This window comes from Hyla sarda, chromosome 13 (genome assembly GCF_029499605.1).
Source record: "Hyla sarda isolate aHylSar1 chromosome 13, aHylSar1.hap1, whole genome shotgun sequence".
Classification (NCBI taxonomy): Eukaryota; Metazoa; Chordata; class Amphibia; order Anura; family Hylidae; genus Hyla; species Hyla sarda.
In genome coordinates, this window is record NC_079201.1 from 13046878 (window position 1) to 13068600 (window position 21723).

A 21723-nucleotide genomic window follows, 5' to 3' on the forward strand; every position below is an offset into this window, starting at 1 on the left:
CTTTAGTCACCGCACAGCTACACTCCCTATACCCTACTCCCCCAGTACAGATATATTTTAGTATGCGGAGCGTAACGTAAAAACATGCTACGTCGTGTCATCTGTCCAACGTTGTCTTGTAGGCCTAAAGGCCCCCATGTACCTTAGTAGGGTCGGCACCTGGCTGGTATTTTACCGGCACAGCCGGTATTTTGGCCGCCCTGCCGGTATTTTTATATTAAAAATACTGGCAATGCAATGAGCGGTATTTATCCAACCAATCCTCCAACTCCCGGAATGTTGTACCATATACTATACCAGTGTTTCCCAACCAGAGCGACTCCAGCTGTTGCAAAATTACAACTCCTAGCATGCCCGGACAGCCAACGGCTGTCCGGGCATGCTAGGAGTTGTAGTTTTGCAACAGCTGGAGGCACCTCTGGTTGGGAAACACTGACCTATACTGTATACTACTATATAGTCCAACATGCTGGGAGTTGTAGTTTTGCAACAGCTGGAGGCACCTCTGGTTGGGAAACACTGACCTATACTATGTACTACTATATAGTCCAACATGCTGGGAGTTGTAGTTTGGCAACAGCTGGAGGCACCCTGGTTGGGAAACACTGACCTATACTATATACTACTATATAGTCCAACATGCTGGGAGTTGTAGTTTTGCAACAGCTGGAGGTTCCTCTGGTTGGAAAACACTGACCTATACTATATTTTACTATATAGTCCAACATGCTGGGAGTTGTAGTTTTGCAACAGCTGGAGGTTCCTCTGGTTGGAAAACACTGATCTATACTATATACTAATATATAGTCCAACATGCTGGGAGTTGTAGCTTTGCAACAGCTGGAGGCACCTCTGGTTGGGAAACACTGACCTAGTTTTCTGACCTAATATTGCTTGTATTTTGTCCGGTAAAAAACCCCTTGTAAGTGGCCCTTTATTGTCTTATTGCCTACTGATGATGACACCGTGTACGCCATCCGTGCTCTTTCCCACATTATATACTATATTATTAATACACTTCTATCAGATCTCCTATACCTGTTGTGAGATGTAAAGGGGTACTCTGGTGGAAAGCTAATTTTTTTTTCAAATCATCTGGTGCTAAAAAATTAAACAGATTTGTAAATTGCTTCTGTATAAAAATCTAAATCCTTCCAGTACTTATCAGCTCCAGAGGAAGTTGTGTAGTTCTTTCCAGTCTGACCACAGTGCTCTCTGCTGACACCTCTGTCCTTATCAGGAACTGTCCAGAGTAGACGCAAATCCTCATAGTAAACCTTTCCTGCTCTGGACAGTTCCTGACACGGACAGAGATGTCAGCAGAGAGCGCTGTGGTCAGACTGGAAAGAACTACACAACTTCCTTTGGAGCATACAGCAGCTGATAAGTACTGGAAGGATTAAAGGGATTATCCAGGAAAAAACTTTCTTTTATACATCAACTGGCTCCAGAAAGTTAAACAGATTTGTAAATTACTTCTATGTAAAAAATCTTAATCCTTTCAGTACTTATGAGCTTCTGAAGTTAAGGTTGTTATTTTCTGTCTAAGTGCTCTCTAATGACACCTGTCTCAGGCCCGCCCAGTTTAGAAGCAAATCCCCATAGCAAACCTCTTCAAAACTGGGCGTTTCCCGAGACAGGTGTCATCAGAGAGCACTTAGACAGAAAAGAACAACCTTAACTTCAGAAGCTCATAAGTACTGAAAGGATTAAGATTTTTTAATAGAAGTAATTTCCAAATCTGTTTAAAGGGGTATTCCAGGAAAAAACTTTTTTTTATATATCAACTGGCTCCAGAAAGTTAAACAGATTTGTAAATTACTTCTATGTAAAAAATCTTAATCCTTTCAGTACTTATGAGCTTCTGAAGTTAAGGTTGTTCTTTTCTGTCTAAGTCCTCTCTGATGACACCTGTCTCGGGCCCGCCCAGTTTAGAAGCAAATCCCCATAGCAAACCTCTTCTAAACTGGGCGTTTCCCGAGACAGGTGTCATCAGAGAGCACTTAGACAGAAAAGAACAACCTTAACTTCAGAAGCGCATATGTACTGAAAGGATTAAGATTTTTTAATAGAAGTAATTTACAAATCTGTTTAACTTTCTGGAGCCAGTTGATATATATATATATATATAAAAAAAAGCTTTTTCCTGGAATCCCCCTTTAAGATTTTTTAATAGAAGTAATTTACAAATCTGTATAACTTTTTGGCACCAGTTCATTTAAAGAAAAAAATTATAATTTTTTTTTTCACTGGAGTACCCCTTTAATTCAGTAAATTCATGAAAAAGCTTTGTACATTCTGCCAGAATTTATAGTGCAAGCCGGTGATTTCCACCACTCCGACCGCCCACATGAAGGGATTGACATCTTTTCTTGTATGAATTTTTCTATATATAGGTGGAGCTGTCAGTCATCCTGTGTGGGTGGGTGGGCAGGAGTCCTGTCAGCATATACGCAGCTGTTTACAATGGGGGATCATGGGATCGAATCATTGAAAACGACATAACCCTGAGCGCAGCATCTCCCCCCGCTCTGCCGTAAGCCGCTACGAGATGAAGTAGACCTGACAGATTCATTACATCTTGCTTCAGACATAGGGAGCAATGGCGGCTTTGCTGCAAGCTGCCGGTGTAATGCTGCATGTAAGAGCCATGCTTAATCCACCAAAAGATAGGCAAACAACATAACAATACACTCAAAAGTGTAGACACCAACCACTTCAAAGACGGCACTAGAGACGCGAAAATTATCAAAATAAATATCAAAATAAATGTTATTGTTGTATATCATTAAAAAAAAAGATGAATAACACCTATAGATTGGGCGATGGGTATAAAATCTACTGTAATAGTATAAATGTATAAATAAATAGCACAATACATAATAAAGGAGTATGATGAAGTTGAAGAAGAAAAATGATGTGCCGCGCTCACATTCTGCAGGTATATAGGACACGACAACGGGGGCACCTCCGTAGGACGGTATCGGTTTCGTGTGTCAACCACACTTCGTCTGCCGACGCTCTCCGAGCGTCGGCAGACGAAGTGTGGTTGACACACGAAACGGATACCGTGCCCCTGTTGTCGTGACCTATGTACCTGCAGAATGTGAGCGCGGCTTTAGACTTTCACTTTAGACACGGCGATCAACTTTGAAAGCCGCGTCTGAAGGGTTAAAAGCACGTGGCACCGCGATCAGTGCCGTGTGCTATTAGCCACGGGTCCCAGCCGTTGTTAGAGGCCGGGCCCGACCTGCTGTGACATGGGGCCACGCCGTGGCCCCATGTTATATAAAGGGTTCAGACTCAGGGCGTACAGGTACGCCCTGCGTCCTTAAGAGGTTAAAGGGGTACTCCACTGGCCATCGTTCAGAAGTAAATGTTCTGAACGGTGTTTTCGTGCTGCGGGGGTCGGCCACTCCCCTCCTGACATCACGACCACGCCCCCTAAATGCAAGCCTACGGGAGCGGGCGTGACGGCCGTCACCCCCCCTTCTATAGACTTGCATGGAGGGGGCGTGGTCGTGATGTCATGAGGGGCGTGGCCTACCCCTGCAGCACGCGAAAAGAACGTTCAGAACATTTACTTCCGAACGCTGGCCAGTGGAGTACCCCTTTAAGAAAAAGAGACAATATTCTTCTCCAATATATTTCAGTCATTGGACTTCATCTTGGTGTTTCTTTACAGAAAACCTGTTTGTGTTGCGCTGCAGGCACAACACTGTAAAACGCATGTCGATATATATATCTACCTACATATATATATATATATATATATATATATATATATATATATATATATATTTCCCTCATGGGTATCCAGAAGCAACCAGCATCCAAAACCAGAGTCAGATATAGAGCGGTAGTGGCAATGGAGAACAGCAATGAGGACTCCGAAGAACCACTTGGAACATGGATGCATTAGATGGCGCTGACCACGTTTTTTAATTCGCCAATTAACCCCATTTTATGCTGTTGGAGTCCTCATTGAAATCTTTGCGGGCCTAGAAGCAGAAATGATGTCGGGACTCCAGGCAGAACAGGGCCATCAGGCAGTACCCAGCCTGTCACATGATCCTAAATAGGTGTGGTCACAGCCCGGGACGAGATGACTACTTAGGGATGCCACACTCTCATATGACTACTTAAAGGGGTACTCCGGTGGAAAACTTTTTTTTTTTTTTAATCAACTGGTGCCAGAAAGTTAAACAGATTTGTAAATTACTTCTATTAAAAAATCTTAATCCTTCCAGTATTTATTAGCTGCTGAATACTACAGAGGAAATTATTTTCTTTTTGGAACACAGTGCTCTCTGCTGACATCACGAGCATAGTGCTCTCTGCTGACACCTCTGTCCAATTTAGGAACTGTCCAGAGCAGTATATGTTTTCTATGGGGATTTTCTCCTACTCTGGACAGTACTTAAAATGGACAGAGATGTCAGCAGAGAGCACTGTCCTCACGATGTCAGCAGAGAGCTCTGTGTTCCAAAAAGAAAAGAATCTCCTCTGTAGTATTCAGCAGCTATTAAGTTCCGGAAGGATTAAGGATTTTTTAATAGAAGTAATTTACAAAGCTGTTTAACTTTCTGGCCCCAGTTGATAAAAAAAAAAAAGTTTTCCACCGGAGTACCCCTTTAAACCTATATAACATACTGTAGGGGACACTTCTATAACTTGTTTTCTACTCTATGGTGGACGGGCAGGAGGACAACCGTATATGGTAAGAAATGTTATTCCCTTAAAACATTTGTTCCCTTTAAATGGGCCTTGTCAGATACAAAAACTTTTAATATGTTAGCAAAACATTAACCTTTCTAATAGACTTCATAATAAAATGTGATCTCCTTTTTATAGAAATCACGGCTTATAAAAAAAAAAAGAGACCACTAGGGGTCCCCATACCATCCAGAACATAATGCTGTCCGGCTGCAGCATCATCTTTGTCCCCGCTGAAGCACAGGCTGGGACAAAGTCCAGGAAGTGAGGGCAGGACTAGAACTGCTCTGTGCTCACTCCTGTCCTATCAGACTGCAGTGTGAAAACAGAGAGGAGGGGGTTACAGAGCAGCCTGCAGTGATTGGATGAAGAGACCCAGCATAGTAGGGAGGAAGTGAATGCATGGTGAGTGAGGGCGGGACGAGCTTTCCTCTGTGCTCACTCCTGTCCTATCAGACTGCAGCATGAAAACAGAAAGGAGGGGGTTACAGAGCAGCCTGCAGTGATTGGAGGAAGAGACCCAGCACAGTAGGGAGGAAGTGAAGGCATGGTGAGTGAGGGCGGGACTAGCTTTGCTCTGTGCTCACTCCTGTCCTATCAGACTGTAACGAAAGCAGAGAGGAAGGGGTTACAGAGCAGTCTGCAGTGATTGGATAAGGGGACCCAGCACAGCACAGCAGACTCATGGAAAAAGATGAGTCATGCCGAGTGAAGACAAGCTCCCTCCAGAGCACAGAATGACAAATCAAGTGAGCAACAGATAGAAGGTATTTGTAAGAAAAATATAGACGCTAGACACAAAAAAATGACATGTACTTGATCAGAATTAGGTACTGAGTAACAGATAACTTTAAGTTTTGTTTTCTTTAAACCTGAAATCGCTTCTTGGCGTCTTAGTTTCAGATCCATCGTTGTTGTGTTACAAACAGAAAATGATGAACACTTCCGATATTTCTGGACACATCTGCATATAGTTGATGGGGGAGGTCACATTACTCTGAACAGATTGAGATGTAGTTTTTTTTGGAGAATAGATTAGGTATCTATGGGTTTTATGAGTCTAGGCAGCCTGACTGAATGACTGACAGGAGTCCCCGCGCGCCTGCCGAATTACCATATGAATGCCGCTCCAATTAAGGTACTCCGCGCTCTTCCTTGCCGTGGCATCTGCTGACTCCTTCAATCAGGGACTGTGATAGATGCCTCTTTTATTACAGAAGTCTGTTGCCATGAGAGATCTTATTATAGTTAGAAGCGATGCCTCCTTACATTACGATTCCGCATCATTGATAAACTATAAGCAACCCAGCTTTCTGTATTCAGGAACGTCTGCTGGAGAAATGGTAAAATGTCAGTGAGGAGCACAGCTGCGCCATGAGGCTGGACCAATATCGGAGCGCTGCTCCCGACACTGCGGGGTTACACATTCAATAAAGGGTTTCTCTGAGAATACTTAAAGGGGTACTCCGGCCTAAGATGTCTGACTGTGGGGGTCCCGCCGCTGGAGACTCCCGCAATCTTGCATTCGGCACCCACCTCTTTGAGCTGCATGCCGCGCTGCCAGCTCACAAACTGCCGGGTGCCGACCACGGGGCTGGAGTATCGTGATGTCACAACTCCGCCCCCGTGTCACGTCACCCCCTGCCCCCGCTATGCAAGTCTGTGGGAGGGGGTGTGATGTCACGACTCCGCCCCCCGTATGACGTCACCCCCGCCCCCGCTATGCAAGTCTATAGGAAGGGGCATGACGTCACGACTCCGCCCCCGTGTGACATCACTCCCCTCGATATGCAAGTCTATGGGAGGGTGCGTGACGTCACCCCCCCCCTGCCCCTGCTATGCAAGTCTATAGGAGGGGGCGTGATGTCAAGACTCCGCCCCCCGTATGACGTCACCCCCGCCCCCGCTATGCAAGTCTATAGGAAGGGGCATGACATCACGACACCGCCCCCGTGTGACATCACTCCCCTCGCTATGCAAGTCTATGGGAGGGTGCGTGACGTCACCCCCCCCTGCCCCTGCTATGCAAGTCTATAGGAGGGGGCGTTATGTCAAGACTTCGCCCCATGTGACGTGTCCCCCCCCCCCCGCCCCCGCTATGCAAGTCTATAGGAAGGGGCATGATGTCACGACTCCGCCCCCGTGTGACATTTCCCCCCGCTATGCAAGTCTATGGGAGGGGGCGTGACATCACTACTCCGCCCCGTTTGACGTCACCCCCCCGCTATGCAAGTCTATGGGAGGGGGCGTGATGGCCGTCACGCCCCCTCCCATAGACTTGCAAAGCGGGGGCGGGGGGTGACGTCACACAGGGGCGGAGTCGTGACGTCACGATACTCCGGCCCGGTGGTCGGCACCTGGCAGTTTGTGAGCTGGCAGCGCGGCGTGCAGCTATAAGAGGTGGTTGCCGAATGCAAGATTGCGGGGTCCACAGCCGCGGGACCCCCGCGGTCAGACATCTTATCCTTGGATAAGGGATAAGATGTCTTAGGACCGGAGTACTCCTTTAAAGAGAATCTGACATCATGTTAACCCCCACTAAAACAATATATACTAAGTTATAGTGCAGGTGAACAGCTTTACAAAGAAGGGTCACTTACCTAAAGGGGTACTCCCCTGGAAAACATTTCTTTTTAAATCAACTGGTGCCAGAAAGTTTAACAGATTTGTGAATTACTTCTTTTAAAAAATCTTTACCCTTCCAGTACTTATCAGCTGCTGTATGCTCCACAGGAAGTTCTTTTCTTTTTTTTATTATCCTTTCTGCTTGACCACAGTGCTCTCTGCTGACACCTCTGTCCTTGTCAGGAACTGTCTGGAGCAGGAGAGTTATTCTATAGGGATTTGCTCCTACTCTGGACAGTTCCTGACATGGACAGAGGTGTCAGCAGAGAGCACAGTGGTAAAACAGAAAATAAATTAAAAAAGAAAAGATCTTCCTCTGTACTATACAGCAGCTGATAAGTATTGGAAGGATTAAAATTGTAAATAGAAGTAACTTGCAAATCTGTTAAACTCTCTTGCACCAGTTGATTCAAAAAAAAAAAAATATTCCATCGGAGTACCGCTTTAATCGATTATTGTTCTTCTGATAATACAGGGCTTTATTGGGAAAGGGGAGATATATTTATTTTACACTTGTTTATTTCCATACTCCCCCCCCCCCCCCCCCTATATTGTACTGCAGCATATTATTACACAGACAGTTTGCCACTGGCTGTCCAGGCATGCTGGGAGTTGTAGTTCTGCAAGAGCTGAAGGCAAACTGGTTGGTAAACACTGCCAAGGAGGGATAATTAAAATGCTATTTTTTTTATTTTATTTTTTTAAATAGCGCCACTCTTCTCCTCAGGTTGTGTGTGATACTGCAGCTCAGTTCCATTATGCGAATAGAGCAAAGCTGTAATACCACACACAACCTAAGGAGAGAGGTGGTGCTATTTCTGTGGAGAGCAAAAAAAATTGCTGAGTTTTTCCTGGCAAAAGGGTTAAACTTCTGTCTAACTGCCCAAATTAATCATGGCCGCTGAAGGACTGGCCTATCCATGACGTCACCAGGCAAGAAAAAGATCTTACTCAGAGGCCCTGCGGTATCACTCCGCCGTGTGACGAAATATAGTCCCGAGTAGATCCTTTTGTAGTATTTTTTTAACAAGCCCCATTCGGAAATAGACACACGTCCTGTAGAATATAGAACGAATCACGATACATATAGCGCCTGATAGAGAAGAAACAGCGCTTATAGGACATCACTTAGTCCCCGGGCGGAGGGATACGTTGGTGTCCTCGTAGGTGCCGGAGCGGAAGTCGTGGCCGGTCCTGTGTAAAGCGCGGAGGCTCCGGGTGGGATATTGTCGGTGAATATCGGCGAGGAGACCCCGGGGAGAGGGTATGGTGTCCTATTTAGTTGTGTGGTTTGCGTTTTGTGTCCGGGTTAAGTGGCCACAAAGATGGCGGCTGGCGGCAGGCAGTGTGTGGGCAGCCCGGAGGAGAGGACCCCGGGGGGAGTGAGGGCTGTGCGCGGGCTGACACCATAACAGGGGACCTGTGGTGTACAGTATATAGAGTGTGTCCTGTATATATACTCATTGTTATGGTGTCCTCCTCAGCCTCTTCATTGTGCATGCTGGGAGTTGTAGTTCTACAACCAAACTGTGGACCCTCCAGTTGTTGCATAACTACAACTCCCAATATGGCAGGACAGCTGGGAGTTGTAGTTCTGCAATAGTCAGTGACCATTGTAGTGTGTGTGGGGGTCTGTGCTTGCTTGGAGTTGTGGTTCTACAACCACCTGGCACGGCACAACCAGTAGTCTCCAAACTGTGGGCCTCCAGCTGTTGCATAACTACAACTTCCAATATGGCAGGACAGCTGGGATTTGTAGTTCTGCAATAGTCAGTGACCAATGTACTGAGGTGTGGGGGGAGGGGGGTCTGTTCCTGCTGGGAGTTGTGGTTCTACAACCACCTGGCGCGGCACAACCAGTAGTCTCCAAACTGTGTGCCTCCAGCTGTTGCAAAACTACAACTCCCAGCATGCAGTCAGTGACCATTGTAGTAAGGCTGGGTTCACACCACGTTTTTCAAGTACGTTTTCATTTTAGAAACCGTATACATGGACAAATAATTGAAAACCGCGTTCGTACGGATTGTTTGCAATACGTTTTTTTAACCCCGTACTCAAAACCGTGGTTGGCCCTGGTTTTGTCTCCGGGTTTAAAAACCATATTGCGAGCGCGTACGTTTTTTATTTATTTTTAACATGGACGTCAATGGGGAAACGCACAAGTATACGGTTCCATACCGGGAACTGTATACGGTTTTTACTTTGCATCCTAAAGTCCCCACATGGGAAACCCCTCCTACTTCCCTGGGAATTTCAATAAAACAAGATTAACTTTAATTAAAAAAAATGGACAAAATTTTCAAAAAAAGTTTTTTTTTAAACAGACGGAACCGTATGCACTTTTTAAAAAACAGTATATGGTTCAGGCTGGGTTCACATCACGTTTTTCAACTACGGTTCCCGCATACGTTTTCTATCAAGAACCGTATGGGGGAAAAAAACGGATGGAACAGTATGGGGAAAAAGTAAACCGTATACTGTTTTTAAAAGTGCATACTGTTCTGTCCGTTTTATTTTAAAAAAAATACGTTTTTGAAAATTCGGTCCATTTTTAATGGGAGGGGTTTTGGGTGGGGACTTTAGGATGCAAATTTGCATGTACAAAGAAAAAACGCATACGGTTTTGCCGTATAGAACCGTATACGTTTCCCATTGATGTCCATGTTAAAAAAATAAATAAAAATAAATAAATAAATAAAAAAAATAAAAAAGTATGCGTTTGCAATACGGTTTTTAAACCAGAGTCAAAACCGTGGTTGAACATGGTTTGTAGTACTGTTAAAAACCGTATTGCAAGCAAACCGTACGCAACTGTGTGCATACGGTTTGCAATGCTTTGCCTATATATACGGTTTTCAATACCGTTCCATACGTTTTCACTAATGAAAACGTATGCGGGAACCGTAGTTGAAAAACGTGATGTGAACTCAGCCTTAAAAACGCATATGGTTTACGTTTTCCCATATGTTTTCATACGGTTCCATCATTTATTTTTTTTTTTTTTGCCATACGGTTTTCTTTACAAAAACTGATTGAAAACAGTATGGCAAAATATGTGGTGTGAACCCAGCCTAAGACATGGAGCCTACTGGGTCGGTGTCCTACTTGGCTTAAAGGGGTACTCCGGTGGGAAAACTTTATTTATTTATTTTAACTCAACTGGTGCCAGAAATAGAGATGAGCGAACTTACAGTAAATTCGATTCGTCACGAACTTCTCGGCTCGGCAGTTGATGACTTATCCTGCATAAATTAGTTCAGCTCTCAGGTGCTCCCGTGGGCTGGAAAAGGTGGATACAGTCCTAGGAATCTATCCACCTTTTCCAGCCCACCGGAGCACCTGAAGGCTGAACTAATTTACGCCAAGCCGAGAAGTTCGTGACGAATCGAATTTACTGTAAGTTCGCTCATCTCTAGCCAGAAAGTTAAACAGATTTGTAAATGACTTCTATAAAAAAAATCTTTACCCTTCCAGTACTTTTTAGCAGCTGTATGCTAAAGAGGAAATTCTTTTCTTTTTTAAAATTATTTTTTGTCTTGACCACAGTGCTCTCTGCTGACACCTGATGCCCGTATCAGGAACTGTCCAGAGCAGGAGAAAATCCCCATAGAAAACCTATTCTGCTCTGGACAGTTCCTGACACGGACAGAGGTGTCAGCAGAGAGCACTGTGGACAAGACAAAAAAGAAATTCAAAAAGAAAAGAATTTCCTCTGTAGCATACAGCTGCCAATAAGTACTGGAAGGCGAAAGATTTTTTTTATAGAAGTCATTTACAAATCTGTTTAAGGCTTCTTTCACGCTACAAAATGACTCCGTTTTAAAGATCTGTACGAAGTTCCGTCTGAAAATCAGCTGTAAAACGGCCGTTACGAAATCCTATATGGCCGTTAGAAAATCCCATTATAGTCTATGGGATTTTTCTAATATCTGTTTTAACCCATTATTAATAACGGCCGCTATTTTGTGACGGAAGATAGTAACGGGAGAAATAGTGCACAGAGTAATTTTGTAGTGTGAAAGAAGCCTAACTTTGTGGCACCAGTTGATTTTAAAAAATATATATATATATTTTCCACCGGAGTACCCCTTTAATGACATGCGGCTTGTGCATGCTGGGAGTTGTGGTCTCCAAACTGTGGAGCAGCTGGCTATTTCAAAACTACAACTCCCAGCATGCCTGGTAGTTTTGCAGCCGTCATTGACTAATGTAGTGAGGTGTATGGTGCCTGCTCGGCTTAATCACGTGGTACGGCCTGTGCATGCTGGGAGTTGTGGTTCTACAACCACCTGGGGACTCACAACCGGTAGTCTCCAAACTGTGGACCTCCAGCTGTTGCAGACCTGCATTCCTGGACAGCCTGCTGTGAGTTTTGTCGCAGTCAGTGATCCATGTACGGTTCCTGCAGATGATGTCTTTCTCCGCTTCGCGCCTACTGGGTCTGTGTCCTACTCATCTTAAAGGGGTAGTCCAGTGGTGAACAACTTATCCCCTATCCTAAGGATAGGGGATAAGTTTGAGATTGCGGGGGGTCCGACCGCTGGGGCCCCCTGCGATCTCCTGTACGGAGCCCCGACAGCCCGCGGGAAGGGGGCGTGTCGACCTCCGCACGAAGCGGCGGCCTACACGCCCCCTCAATACAACTCTATGGCAGAGCCGAAGCGCTGCCTTCTGCAATCTCCGGCTCTGCCATTGAGATGTATTGAGGGGGCGTGTCGGCCGCCGCCTCGTGCGGAGGTCGACACCCGCTATCTGGCCGGAGAGCCGGGGCCCCTGTACAGAGAGATCGCAGGGGGGCCCAGCGGTCGGGCCCCCCGCGATCTCAAACTTATCCCCTATCCTTAGGATAGGGGATACGTTTTTCACCACTGGACTACCCCTTTAAAGGGGTACTCTGATGGAAAACTTTTTTTATTTTATTTTTTAATCTACTGGCTCCAGAAAGGTAAATAGATTTGTAAATGACTTCTATTTAAAAATCTTAATCCTTTCAGTACTTATGAGCTGCTGAAGTTGAGTTGTTCTTTTCTGTCTAAGTGCTCTCTGATGACACCTGTCTCGGGAACATGTCCAGAGTAGAAGCAAATCCCCATAGCAAACCTCTTCTACTCTGTGCAGTTCCCCAGACAAGCAGAGATATCAGCAGAGAGCACTGTGGCCAGACAGAAAACAACAACTCAACTTCAGCAGCTGATAAATAGATTTGTAAATTACTTGTATTAAAAAATCTTAATCCTTCCAATAATTAACTTTCTGGAGCCAGTTGATATATATGAAAGTTTTTTTTCCTGGAATACCCCTTTAATAGTTGTTTCAGGACTCTCTGTAGTTACAATAAGCGGTGGATTTCTTTTCTCAGTCTATTTGTAATACAGACGTGGAGTACACTGCGGCGTAGGTGTTGTAATGACATTTGGTTGTCATCGTACATCCAGGGCACTTATACTACAACGTCTCCTACATCCATTTTCCTCTTCTCTTTGCCTGGGATTGTGCACCTCGTGACACCGCCATGATGAGCGGACGTCTCCCGCCGGGAGCTTATGCATTTATTACCTCTCTAGGTAGGGAGAATTGCTTGGGATTACTGTTATACAATGGAGGCTTCACTTTATATAAAACTGCAGCGAATATAAAAGCCAAACTCATTTAAATGTAAATAATAGTAGTAATGTCATTCAAATCATTAGATTCAATGTCCACTGAAATTTGCCGCCTCTTCTCCACGAGAGATCTTCAGCTTACGCGGCAATTTTCCTCACAAAAGCCTTTTCTTTCCCCCTAAATAATATGACAAAATAATGGCTGTAGAAAAAAATAGCTATTACTATAAAAATAACTTTATCCTGTACTGCAGTGAAGACGTATAGGGGGACTTTAATTCCCAGAGTATAGGGGGGACTTTAATTCCCAGAGTATAGGGGGACTTTAATTCCCAGAGTATAGGGGGACTTTAATTCCCAAAGTATAGGGGGACTTTAATTCCCAACAGTATAGGGGGACTTTAATTCCCAACAGTATAGGGGGACTTTAATTCCCAACAGTATAGGGGGACTTTAATTCCCAACAGTATAGGGGGACTTTAATTCCCAACAGTATAGGGGGACTTTAATTCCCAACAGTATAGGGGGACTTTAATTCCCAACAGTATAGGGGGACTTTAATTCCCAACAGTATAGGGGGACTTTAATTCCCAACAGTATAGGGGGACTTTAATTCCCAACAGTATAGGGGGACTTTAATTCCCAACAGTATAGGGGGACTTTAATTCCCAACAGTATAGGGGGACTTTAATTCCCAACAGTATAGGGGGACTTTAATTCCCAACAGTATAGGGGGACTTTAATTCCCAACAGTATAGGGGGACTTTAATTCCCAACAGTATAGGGGGACTTTAATTCCCAACAGTATAGGGGGACTTTAATTCCCAACAGTATAGGGGGACTTTAATTCCCAACAGTATAGGGGGACTTTAATTCGCAACAGTATAGGGGGACTTTAATTCCCAACAGTATAGGGGGACTTTAATTCCCAACAGTATAGGGGGGGGCTTTAATTCCCAACAGTATAGGGGGGGGCTTTAATTCCCAACAGTATAGGGGGGGGCTTTAATTCCCAACAGTATAGGGGGGGGGGCTTTAATTCCCAACAGTATAGGGGGGGGGCTTTAATTCCCAGAGTATAGAGGGGCTTTAATTCCCAGAGTATAGGGGGGGCTTTAATTCCCAGAGTATAGAGGGGCTTTAATTCCCAGAGTATAGGGGGGACTTTAATTCCTTATAATGTTTCCCAAATTATCAGTAAACGAGTGGAACACTTTTCGTCTTATAAACCGAGCTCCTAATACTTTACATTAGGGCTGCATGATTTTGGGAAAACGTGCAAATGCGATTATAAAGGGAAATATTGCGATTTTGATTGCGATGTGATAAACAAATAGAAACTTTTTTATTTAATGGCCAATTTTCCCCATTTCTTGTTCACTCACCATTTCACATTCCCCCCCAATATAATTTTTTTTATCCCCCATTCAGGGGGTGTGGAAATTTAATAAAAAACTACTTGTCCACTGGACTAAAACGGAGCAAAATCTACTTGTCCCTCATGACGATCCACTTGTCCGGACCAATTTTTGCTTTTACACTCTAATCTTTTCCTCTTCGCCCTATAATAGCCATAACTACCTATTATAAGGATACCTTTACATTTTTTAATAACATATTCTCAGAACCAAAAAAATAATATATATATATATATATATATATATATTCAGTGAAGTGAAATTGAAATAGTAAAAGATAATTTAGCAAATTTGGGGGTTTACTTTTCTACGCCATTTACCTTGTGGTTGAGCTAACAAGGTATTTTGATACTTTAGACCGGCCTGATTACAGCAAAACCAGATTTGTATAGTTTCCGTCATGTGTTACTAATTAAAAAAAAATTTTTAGAACTTTTTCAAAATTTTTAATTGCCAATTTTTGACCCTTGTGGCTTTTAAAAAAATATATATATTTTTCCGCATACGAGGCTGTATGAGGGCTCATTTTTTGCGCCATAATCCGTTTTTTGTATCGGTACCATTTTGGTATTGATCTGACTTTTTAATCGCTTTTTAACTTTTTTTTTTCTGGGATATTATAAAAATTGCAATTCTGTGGTTTGGTATTTTATTTAATTTTTTTATATTTACATAATTTACCATACGGGATACATAATGTTATATTTTAATAGTTCGTACAATTACGCACGAAGCGATACCAAATATGTTTATTATTATTATGTTTACATGTTTTTATATAGAAAAAGGGGTGATTTGAACTTTTAACATGGAAGGGGTTAATGTGTGTCTTTTTAAACTTTTATTAAAACGTTTTTTTTTTGTTTTGTTTTTTACACTTTATTGGACTTTTTAGGAGGAATCATTAGATTCATCATACAGATCAATAGAGTTCTATTGAACTCCATTGATCTGTATGCTCTGCGCTCCATTGATAGAGCCTGGTCCAGAACATGTAATACCTCCCTGTACTGTAGGGGGCACTACCAGACACCAGTCAGTGCATACACTTCAGTAATACAGGTAAAGAGTAGTACAGAACATGTAATACCTCCCTGTACTGTAGGGGGCGCTACCAGACACCAGTCAGTGCATACACTTCAGTAATACAGGTAAAGAGTAGTACAGAACATGTAATACCTCCCTGTACTGTAGGGGGCGCTACCAGACACCAGTCAGTGCATACACTTCAGTAATACAGGTAAAGAGTAGTACAGAACATGTAATACCTCCCTGTACTGTAGGGGGCGCTACCAGACACCAGTCAGTGCATACACTTCAGTAATACAGGTAAAGAGTACAGAGCATGTAATACCTCCCTGTACTGTAGGGGGCGCTACCAGACATCAGTCAGTGCATACACTTCAGTAATACAGGTAAAGAGTACAGAGCATGTAATACCTCCCTGTACTGTAGGGGGCGCTACCAGACACCAATCAGTGCATGCACTTCAGTAATACAGGGGTTTTACCAGTGAATGGCCAATCTGATTGGTCGGTTCTTCCGGCCATTGACATGTATCACAGATCTGGACGGTCCGTACATTGTATGTTGAGTCTGGTTTATAGTTACAATGGTCCAGAAAAGACCATTGTATGTTGAAACTATTGTAAGTTGAGGGATCACTGTATATATAAAATATGATATGGCGGCATATTTGCTTCAGATTGCCTCACTTAGGTATTCTCTCAAGGTGCTCATTGAAATCGTTTAACTTTAAATGTGTTTTTTTGTTTTTTTTTGGGGAGGGGGGGGGGGGTCGTTTCTAGACAGCGCCTAATGTAATAAGCTCTTTCATCACGCGCTGTGAAGTATATATAGAACCGCGGCTGGATTACAGCTCTGGAGGTTGCAGACGCACAAACTCTGCTTCCTGACTCTTTCATCGTGCCGTTCCTTGCTGTGTCACAGCGCCTCATTAATTTTAATTCTGTTTGTTTATATTTATGCTTTTTTGCTGCCTTTTCAGTGATCACCTTGATGCGGCGCTCACAAATATAAAAAAAAGAGAGAGAACGCTATTGAGCGATGTCAAATTCGGCAGAACTGCGTCCACCTAGTTTAGTGAATGTACAGGGGATGGAGACAAAATAACTAGGACTACAGATCACACGTTATTAAGAAGGGATAGGACCCTCTGTTGTGCATAATACAGGCCAAATACATTGAAAAATAGAGAAACCTATATCCCGAACAACTTTAAAGGGGTCCTCCGCCCCTAGACATCTTATCCCCCTGTCCAAAGGATCGGGGATAAGATGTCTGTTTGGGGAGGGTCCCGCCGCTGGGGACCCCCGCAATCTCCCTTCTGCACCCAGCATTCGTTTAGAGCGTCGGGTGCAGCGCCGGAGTTTTGCAACGTCACGGCCACGCCCCCTCAATGCAAGTCTATGGGGGGGGCGTGACGGGGTGCTCCTCTGGAAAACATTTTTTTTTTTTTTTTTTATCAACTGGTGTCGGAAAGTTAAACAGATTTGTAAATTACTTCTATATAAAAATCTTAATCCTTCCAGTACTTATCAGCTGCTGAATGCTCCACAGGAAGTTATTTTCTTTTTGAATTTCCTTTTTCTCTGACCATAGTGCTCTCTGCTGACACCTCTGTCCATTTTAGGAACTGTTCAGAGCAGGAGATGTTTGTTATGGGGATTTGTTTGTACTCTGGACAGTTCCTGACATGGACAGAGGTGTCGGCAGAGAGCACTGTGGTCAGACTGAAGAGAACTATACAACTTCCTATGTAGCATACAGCATCTGACAAGTACTGGAAGGATTAAGATTTTTTAATAGAAGTAATTTACAAATCTGTTTAACTTTCTTGCACCAGTTGATATAACTTGTGCCAGAAAGTTAAACAGATTTGTAAATGACTTCTATTAAAAAAATCTTAATCCTTCCAGTACTTATTAGCTGCTAATATTTTCTATTTGGATTTTTTTTTCTGTCCACAGTGCTCTCTGCTGACACCTCTGCCCGTATCAGGAACTGTCCAGAATAGGAGCAAATCTCCATAGCTAACTTATGCTGCTCTGGACAGTTCCTGACACGGACCGAGGTGTCAACAGAGAGCACTGTGGTCAGAAAAATAAAAGAACTTTCTCTGTAATATACAGCCGCTAGTAAGTACTGGAAGGATGAAGTAATTTACAAATCTGTTTAACTTTCTGGCACCAGTTAAAGGGGTACTCCGGTGGAAAACTTCTATTAAAAAATCTTAATCCTTCCAGTACTACTTAGCAGCTGTATGCGCCACAGAGGAAATTCTTTACTTTTTGAATTTCTTTTTTGTCTTGACCACAGTGCTCTCTGCTGACACCTCTGTCCGTGTCAGGAACTGTCCAGAGAGAGCAGCATAGGTTTGCAATGGGGATTTTCTCCTGCTCTGGACAGTTCCAAAAATGGACAGAGATGTCAGCAGAGAGCACTGTGGTCGTGATGTCAAAAAGAAAATAATTTCCTCTGTAGTATTCAGCAGCTAATAAGTACTGGAAGGATTAAGATTTTTTTTAATAGAAGTAATTTACAAATCTGTTTAACTTTCTGGCACCAGTTAAAGGGGTACTCCGGTGAAAAACTTCTATGAAAAAAAAATCTTAATCCTTCCAGTACTACTTAGCAGCTGTATGCTCCACAGAGGAAATTCTTTACTTTTTGAATTTCTTTTTTGTCTGCTGACACTTCTGTCCGTGTCAGGAACTGTCCAGAGCAGCAAAGGTTTGCTATGGAGAATTTGGACAGTTCTAAAAAAATGGACAGAGATGTCACAGCAGAGAGCCCTGTGCTCGTGATGTCAGCAGAGAGCTCTGTGTTCCAAAAAGAAAAGAATTTCTTCTGTAGTATTCAGCAGCTATTAAGTACTGGAAGGATTAAGATTTTTTTTAATAGAAATAATTTACAAATCTGTTTAACTTTCTGGCACCAGTTGATTAAAAATAAAAGTTTTCCCCCGGTGTACCCCTTTAAGGGACACTGGTAATGTGTAGGTTATTTCCAGACTGTAGGTTCATCTTTGATGTGCTCTTACTTACTGCTTTCTCAAGGTGGTCCTACTACTGGGAACCCCCGTGATCTCTCTGCTGCACCCGGCGTTCGTTTATAGCGTCGGGTGCAGCGCTGGAGGCTTGTGATGTCACGGCCACGCCCCCCTCAATGCAAGTCTATGGGAGGGGGCGTGGCAGATGCCACGCCCCCTCCCATAGACTTGCATTGAGGGGGCGTGGCCGTGACATCACATGGGGGCATGACCCTGACGTCACGAGCCTCCGCCCCACATCGCCAGTCATCCAACACGGAGCGAAGTGCCGCAGCGGAGATCGTGGAAATCTCCAGCAGTAGGACCAATGCGATCAGATATCTTATCCCCTATCCTTTTGATAGGGGATGAGATGTCTAGGGGCAGAGTACCCCTTTAAAGGTACTCCGGTGGAAAACATTTTTATTTTTAAAGGGGTACCTTTAAAGGGGTACTCCGGGGAAAACCTTTTTTCTTTTAAATCAACTGGTGGCAGAAAGTTAAACATATTTGTAAATTACTTCTATTAAAAAATCTTAATCCTCCCAGTACTTATTATCTGCTGAATACTACAGAGGAAATTCTTTTCTTTTTGGAATGCTCTCTGATGACATCACGAGCACAGTTCTCTCTGCTGACGTTATTATAAAAATAATAATAACGCTTTATTTATTGTTGTCCTTAGTGGGATTTGAACCCAAGTCCCCAGCACTGCAAGGCAGCAGTGCTAACCACTGAGCCACCATGCTGCCCTTAGCATAGATCTTCTATGCACGGTTGCTAAAATGGACAGAGATGTCAGCAGAGAGCACTGTGCTCGTGATGTCATCAGTGTTCCAAAAAGAAAGGAATTACCTCTGTAGCATTCAGCAGCTAATAAGTACTGGAAGGATTAAGATTTTTTTAATAGAAGTAATTTACAAATATGTTTAACTTTCTGCCACCAGTTGATTTAAAAGAAAAAAGGTTTTCACCGGAGTACCCCTTTAAACTCAGGCTAACAACGTCCATAAAGCGCATTTTACGCTGTGGAATTTCTGAGCTGAGAAATTCCACTCTGAAATTCAGGTGCAGCAGCCTCCCATTGTCTTGGAACTTTAGATTCTAAACATGTTCATTCTTTCTATCGAATCTGTTAGGGTATGCATTGCCGTCATTGGGGGCAGCCCATGTGGCGCCATCTGTGTCTGTACATGGAATTTCTCCATGCAGTGTAGTGTGAATGCTCCTTTACTGGGGATTTTAGTTTTTTTTTCTCTCTTTTTTTTTTTTTTTGATTGAATAAATATACAGTGAAGGGTTGAGTGTTAAGTTTTTTTACAATACTGTGTTTCTTTTGTTTTATTGCTCTGTATTCATACTTAACGGTCTAATTAAATAAATTCAGATTATTTATATATATATATATTGCTTTAAGGGGTACTCCGGGGGAAAACATTTTTTTGTAACTCAACTGATGCCAGAAAGTTAAACAGACCTGTAAATGACTTGTATTAAATTTTTTTTTACCCTTCCAGTACTTTTAAGCAGCTGTATGCTACAGAGGAAGTTCTATTCTTTTTTTATTTTTTTTGTCTTGTCCACAGTGCTCTCTGCTGACACCTCTCTCCGTGTCAGGAACTGTCCAGAGCAGCATAGGTTTGCAATGGGGATTTTCTCCTGCTCTGGACAGTTCCTGATACGGGCATCAGGTGTCAGCAGAGAGCACTGTGGACAAGACACACAAAAAAAAAAATTCAAAAAGAAAAGAATTTCCTCTGTAGCATACAGCTGCTAAAAAGTACTCGAAGGGTAAAGATTTTTTTAATCGAAGTAATTTACCAAACTGTTTAACTTTCTGGCACCAGTTGATAAAAAAATAATAATTAAATAAAAAAATTCCACCGGCGTACCCCTTTACCCCTTTTTTTTTTTTTAAACAACTGGTGCCAGAAAGTTAAACAGATTTGTAAATTACTTCTATTAAAAAATCTTAATCCCTCCAGTACTTATTAGCTGCTGAATACTACAGAGGAAATTATTTTTTTCTTAGAACACAGAGCTCTCTGCTGACATCACGAGCACAGTGCTCTCTGCTGACATCTCTGTCCATTTTAGGAACTGTCCAGAGCAGCATATGTTTTCTATGGGGATTTTCTCCTACTCTGGACAGTTCTTAAAATGGACAGAGATGTCAGCAGAGAGCACTGTGCTCATGATGTCAGCAGACAGCTCTGTGTTCCAAAAAGATAAGCATTTCCTCTGTAGTATTCAGCAGCTAATAAGTACCGGAAGGATTAAGATTTTTTTTAATAGAAGTAATTTACAAATTTCTTTCATCACAAGCACAGTGCTCTCTGCTGACACCTCTGTCCATTTTAAGAACTGTCCAGAGTAGGAGAAAATCCCCATAGATTTGGACAGTTCCTAAAAATGGACAGCAGAGGTCAGCAGAGAGCAATGTGGTTGTGACCAGAAGAGAAATCCAAAAAGAAAAAAGCATTTCCTCTGTAATATACAGCCGCTAATAAGTACTGGAAGGATTAAGATTTTTTTTTTTTTTAAAAGAAGTAATTTACAAATCTGTTTAATTTTCTGGCACCAGTTGATTTCCAAAAAAAATAATAATAATAATAAATGTTTTCCACCGGCGTACCCCTTTAAGCCTATTGTCCATTGACTGTTTTTAACAGTGAAAATCTTCCGAATAATTTTTACGGCCACCTCCTATAAGTAACAAGGTGCCAGCCTTTCACTCTCATCATGCCACTAGGGAGTCCTGGCAATACACGGCTTGGCACAAGGCTTGGTGTTAAATCTAGCTTATAATTACTATTTATTCCAATGCTGGCAGCGGCGATAACCAGGACTGCGTGCAGCAGATGTCTCGTCATTTTTTTGTCGCTCGGCGGCTTCACGGGACGATGGTGACATTCAAACCACCAGCTTTTGCGTCCACCGCGTCTCCCTTCTACCTATTTGAACAAGCTGGAGGTCTGACGTGTATTTTGTTGGGTAGTTCGGCGCTGACAGCCCCATGTCAGCGCGCGGCGGTAGACGCAACGAAATGATTAAAAAGCACAATAATAGCGCTTATTACAATGGCTCCAGAATGTGTTTATTTTTTATTTCTTTTATTTTTTTTATTCATTGTTCACGAGCTCCTGGGATAACCATGGCAGGATTAATTGATTTAGCAGGAAGCTGTAGTATACAATGCTCTACTTTTATGAGGTTCGCAGAACAATTTTCGACTCATTTTCTATGCATAATGCGAGTAATGAACGTCTTCTTTCTTATTATTTTCACGGTTTTGTTGTTGTTTTTTATG

At 42.9% G+C, this 21723-nt stretch overlaps 1 protein-coding gene across 9 annotated transcripts in view; it reads left to right on the forward strand.

Moving 5' to 3' along the window:
* Positions 1-21723, forward strand: part of ZNF335 (zinc finger protein 335) — a 346490-nt gene that overhangs the window by 246866 nt on the left and 77901 nt on the right. The window contains exon 1 of one of the 9 annotated variants that reach the window (XM_056549987.1): positions 8492-8605. The exons of the other annotated variants lie outside the window; for them this stretch is intronic. The gene's annotated coding sequence lies outside the window, so the exon portion shown is untranslated. Of the gene's footprint in view, positions 1-8491; positions 8606-21723 lie in introns of those variants that run through there. 9 annotated transcript variants of the gene reach the window in all.